The sequence below is a fragment of the Hydractinia symbiolongicarpus genome, chromosome 6 (assembly GCF_029227915.1).
Source record: "Hydractinia symbiolongicarpus strain clone_291-10 chromosome 6, HSymV2.1, whole genome shotgun sequence".
NCBI lineage: Eukaryota > Metazoa > Cnidaria > Hydrozoa > Anthoathecata > Hydractiniidae > Hydractinia > Hydractinia symbiolongicarpus.
Window position 1 is genome coordinate 23,991,687 of NC_079880.1, and position 6,091 is coordinate 23,997,777.

Consider the following 6,091-nt stretch of genomic DNA (forward strand, 5'->3'; position numbering starts at 1 on the left):
ACACAGCTATCTTCTGGCAGAAAAGAGAAAGTAACCCAGGAGCATCATCATCCGCTGAATGAGAACACGACTAAACTTTTTTCCCATTGCCATCCAGCGTGCTTTATGTGTGAGGCACAAAAGCCAGAAAATCTACTGCTACGCCGACCTGATACTGACATCTCACTTTCCACATTTCAGACTCAATTAAGGAGTGATTGGGAAAATCGAAAGGTCGAAAACAACACGTCTCACGATCCATTAGAAACGTTTTGCCCCAAACTCGGATTTTTTGTCGTAAATACTTTATTCCTGGCAATTCACGAGGCACAAAATTAACGCTAATTTTCAATTTGCGATAATTTAATGTCCCTTTTATAACGCAAAATATACGAGACGTTACAAAAGGTTACTGGTAGACTTTCCATTATTCGAACTTGCACATATATAAAGTTTTCGGCTATTCCAAACGATATTCACCTCCGTGGATTTTCTAACCCGATATCAGCTAAATCTCTGTTAATTATTCGAACTTTTTAGTGTTTCGAAGCGGTTTTCTAACCAACCTGCTGCAAAATTCCAACAGTTTTTCAAAATCTGTGACAAAAATATGGATTGAACCTCTAATACAAACTTTTTTGTTAAGAAAAATCTATGTACAAAGTAATTTTTTAGAAAATTGTAACGAGTATGGCATATTGGTTTGTCATCAACTGTATACATTGCTTTAAAATTAAAAAGTACCTTTTTGCGTATTTTCATTTTGGTAAGTGACTATACAGTTAGCCTCTGGTAAGTCGAACTTTTATTATAAAAAACACCCCCCCCCCCCAGGTTTATTTATTCGGATAACTTGAACCTTTCACTGGAAGAGAGAAAATCAAAGTATCCGACTTTAACTTTTTTTTAGTTTTTATTAAATCACAATGTAATATAGATAGATAATGTTGTCTGCCAAGTAACATTCAATTTGCAAGGAACTTGCATGCCAAGATTGCACCTTATCCCGGTAACTGCACCACCTCTTGAAAAAATCGCTTTAACTCAAAGTATAATCTCAATTTAGAATTCGACTTCGACTTCGTTTAACCATCTTTTCTACCTCCATGGGTTAACTCGAACATTCGTTAAGTGACGGTGATTTGTGTTCATTATATTCCTGTCAACTTGTAGTATTAAAAATAACCTTAATTTCCCACCTGTTTAATCAAATACCACCAAAACCTACCATACCTACCGCAAAATTGTCAGTTATTTGAATTAAATTTCTTCCCCCTTCTACGTGGAAATATGAATAACCAGGAGTCTACTGTAGTCATAACCTGAAATTAAAGTTTCAAAATTTATTTTTCTAGCAGTCGCAAAACAAATCTCTCTCACACACGTGTATTCCGTTCTTTTGTTTGATTGACGCAGAAAAAGTATCGTTCTAATACAGTCCACTCGCCTAAACTTTTGCGCCAGGCTTTAGGGCAACTGTTATTGTAAACGTGCTGAAGAAACAAGAAAAGCTGATTGCTAATGAACCCAAAATAAAGATAAATATATTTCCAGATTCGCGTTATTTTAATGTTTTTTGAAAGTCAATAGAGCTAAATCGCGTTAATTAAATTATTTTTTATAAGTTGTTTATTAGCATTCTTGTTCATTTCGTGATCGTTAATTTTGTGCCTCGTTAATTCCGAAGTTCCTCTCTCTGAGATCAACACTGTAATTGCGGCCACCCCGTTTGGCAGAGAAGAGTACCCTAACTTATTCATTGGTTTGCTTAGGGAAAGAAGGACTAGAATTATTTGTGAGAATGGATTCCCCATTTAATGCTGGGATTATTTGCGACCCAATTCAGGGCAGGTATGAGGTCAAATAAATTGGAAACAGATTGGTGACGTCAGTTTTTTTTTATCGCGTCAATAATTACCTCAAAGATAATACCAGTCGTTGTTTAGCTGATATTTGCTTACGAAAGTGCGTGTCCAATCGTTGAATTTTCGGTTGTACATATGAGGTGCTGAAATCTTTCGGGATAGATTTGTAGGTATCGGAAAAAAAAATCGTTGGTCATACTTAAGTCCGTGGAACGAAAGGTTGTTGAATGATTCGAGATTCTGTCTTTGCCTAAAAATTGCTTGAACCAAAAACCGTCGTTCTCCCTATTTTTGGTGTTATGATTCCGCTGATGTAAAATACGTAATTGCTGAAGCTTCCAAAGTTTGAGCAAGAACGATAATTTTCTCTTCAAAATTTTTCTTTTGTGCCTCTTTATTCCCTTAAACAGAATTTAAAATTATAATAGTATTTCTAATGATACTGAGGACACAAAACAGCTAGCAGAAAAAAGAAGAAACAACAACAACAGGGCCACGACATAAAACAAAACAAGAACAAAGTAATTTAAACTGAACTTGTAGTGTGTACATTCGTGAGTTAAACTTTAAATTTAAGCTCACTTAAACCCCTAGTGCGAACAAAGCGCAAACCTTCTCAGCCTGAAACATAAGAAAAATATTGTTTTGAATTGCTAACAAGTTTTATTATAAATATTAAGAGCGCTTGTGAAAGCACTAGTATACAGGTAGTTGTTAATAAATAGCATTGGTGTAGTACGAGGTTATTTGTAGATGGTAGCGAACGTGAGGAAAGAAATAGGGGAAAAATATTTCGTGGAGAGTAAATATAGCGGATAACCGAAGAATAGCTAATTTTGGCGGGAATTTAATTTGTCAGAGTTTTGCCAAAACTGCGCATGTGTTTTGCATGTTTTAAATTTATTTAGAAATTTGCCTTTTGATGCACAAGTTTTTGTTGCACATAAATGTTCAAGTCATAAAATAGTCTTTCATTTCCTTGTAAATAGAGCTAGCCTGCAGCGTGGTGTTTGGACAATAGGAATTGGACAATTCATGTCTCGTGTTTTTTAATGGAGATTTTTATGTAGCTTTTGTGGATATTTCAGGTTATGATTTGCAATGTGGACTTAAACAAAAAAGAAACAAAAAATTTATCTCAACTCGAAAAATTTTTAAAACCAGGAGCACTTATATGGATCGTAATAGTTAATTAAAAGTTTCTTCAATAAAAACTCGACTACATACTATAAACAAATTCCAATATTACATTAATAATGGTGACTCAGTTATCAAAACAGTAAAACCAATTACAATTGTGTCTAGTTACACAGTGCAGTTATCAAAATAGTAAAAACTAAGTAATAGAAATAACATTCTACAAAACCGAATACTAAAAGACTATTTTTAGAAACTCACTAGTTTCTAATATACTGGTACCTTACACAGAAAAAGAAAGAAAGAAAGAAAGAAGAAAACAGTTTAGCGGAAAGAAAAACACACATTGAGGTTGATGTCAATAAGGAACCCTTTTTTTACAATACAATGGTTTAAAGTGGTCTCTGCGCTGTTAACTCTGCTGTTTGACAAAACACAACATTGTAGAACTTGGCTCCACTGGTAATGACTGCTTGAAGCATTATTGTTGCATAGGGCACTCTTCATTCATTATCTCCTTTTTTGGTGTCTCAAGTCGCTGCTTTTCTTCTCGAATTTCAAAAAACTTGGCGTATTGAATTAACTGATTACAACTTGAAAGTAAATGCCGATATCAACATCAATTTGTTCCTAACAGACTAGTTGTTAACAGAAACATGTCTATTATTTCTGTATCTATTTTGCTAGATGGAAAGTATTAATCTCCGTCACTTTTATCAAAATACAAAATCACATTTTCCTTCCTTATCAGGGCACAAGCGCAAAGGATGATTCTCCATGGTTTTCTCTATACGATTAAAAAACTTCTTCATATTTATTCCACGTGATATGTTGTTTGCAACTGTTGACGAAAATATTGTTGGCACTGAAAAAGCATTGTCATATAATTTTTTTTACACCCAGGTGGTATTCCAGCATCAGTAGCTCCTTCTCCTGGTTTAACGCTGTAAATTACCAATACATTTTCTGGCAACAACAACTCTACAAGCATCCACGGTAATGATGAGATTAACACGATTGCTTTTAATTTTTTCTCTGATGGCTAGGATCATATCATATTTTGGATCATACTTAGATCATAAACTGTGTCCTTTAACGTCCTGTCGTAGGATCCATGTCCAGAAATGTGCAAAAACACGCAGACATCGCCTTCATATGTGCCAATTTCTCCGAAAAGGCATCATCTTTTAAATAAGATGAATCGAAACCACAATTCTTTAAGTAGTTGCTTATAAGCGTTACGTCTGCTCTTGCGGAGGATAAACCTTTTTCCTTTTCTATTTTTCGTCTTTCTTTGGTTTTTTCGTACGCGTTTTCAACCAGTGGATAATTCTCATTAGTACCAGTAAGTGCACGCGCTATATCAACGTTTTCGTCTATGATACATTGAACTCTACTTTGCTCAGTCAGACCACTAAAAGCAAGGAGCACACCGAAACGTTTACAGTCCGTACTTTTTCACATGTTAGATAATTTTTAGTGAGTAGCTAATGCACAAACATGCTGTGCGGGGAGATCTTTTAACAAACTGTTTAAACTGTTTTAAAAGAACTGCTTCAATTCTTCCTGCGTATTTTTAGTGAGCAAGTGTAAAATCCTTGAGCAAGTATGCATGTAAAAATCATTTTCTTAAACAGCGTTCGTAAGATTATTTTATTTGGCAATATTTCAAACAGACTTTTGTATCTACTAATCTTATAATTCACACGGCAAGATGTATGCATGTTGAGCAAACTTCTATCGGTGAAAGAAAAACTACAATTGCCAGTATCGTTTAAGATAATTGTATGTGAAAGACAGGGGGTTATTTCTACATTAAAATATCAAACTTGAATATAACCACAGAACCTCTAAGAACAAACAAGATATTTCCAGTAAATTGTATGTTCTTTACCTTTTGAAAATAGCTAATGAGAAAATATATATATAAAAAAACTTAACTTAAACTTACAAATGTTTTGCAATGTGTTCCCAGCAACCCGGAACTTTTTCCATACAACCTTTTTGAATGGAAGTATTAATGAAGTTGTTTTTCTTTATAATATGCGATTCTAACCGCTTAAATATATATAAAAAATTTAACTTGAAATTACGAATGTTTTGCTCCTATTTTCTCTCTTAATTTAACTTTGTATATGTATGAGAGCCTGTGATCGCAAAACAAAATATAAATTGCTGATGTGAAGCACACGTTTGCCGACTTGAAGCAGGCAAATGACTTTCACGTTAGTAGTTTTTTGCCAACATGTAATAAATTAAATTAGCAAGCCTGAACTAGAAACACTAGCCCAGCTGATGAGAAAACAAGTTTGTCCTGGGTTTTGTATATAACCTTTTCTTTCTTTTGTCAACGCATCTACCAAAGTATCATTTGTTACCTGTATGGCAGCTAACCTCGTACAACATCAAAAGACGTTGACCAGCATATGTAGCTACCACTTTTAAATCTTATTTCTTTTCCGCGTAGTATTCTCATTGTTAAATTTTATTTCTGTATTGAGGAATTCTGGATACTTAGAGGGGATCTAAGAGAGATATAAATTGGAACTTAGGTAAACCAAGGTATAAAGTTTTTAAATTGATTCACCATTGTTACATGTCTGTTTTCGTTTTTTATTATTTGCAGCTTTTTTAAAAATGTTATATCTCGGTTTCTTCCTTCCGAAAGTTCTGAAAATCCTTTGCTTGATTCTTTGGTTGTTGTTTTGTTCTAAATCTTTTTATTTTAATGAATTCTTTATAGATTTGCCTTTTCATAGTTAATTAGCAAATATTTCTTGGGTTTAAGGCAATAAATAGAAAATTTATCAAATTTAATTTGTTATTTATTGCCTTAAACCCAAGAAATATTTGCTAATTAACTTTTTATGTTACTTTCAAATTATTATATCTCTAGCCCATTTCGTGATGGAAACGAGCAGTTATCCAATTTTATTAAACAGCATATCAGGAGACTGATGACATAATAATAGGTGATATTTGGAAAAGTACTTTGATACTGTGTATACAATTTACTGATATACTAATTTGCCAAAAAGTGTTGTCTATAAATTAAATAGGGAAACTATTTCTACTTTCCATTTACTATTTTAGCATCAAATGAACAATAC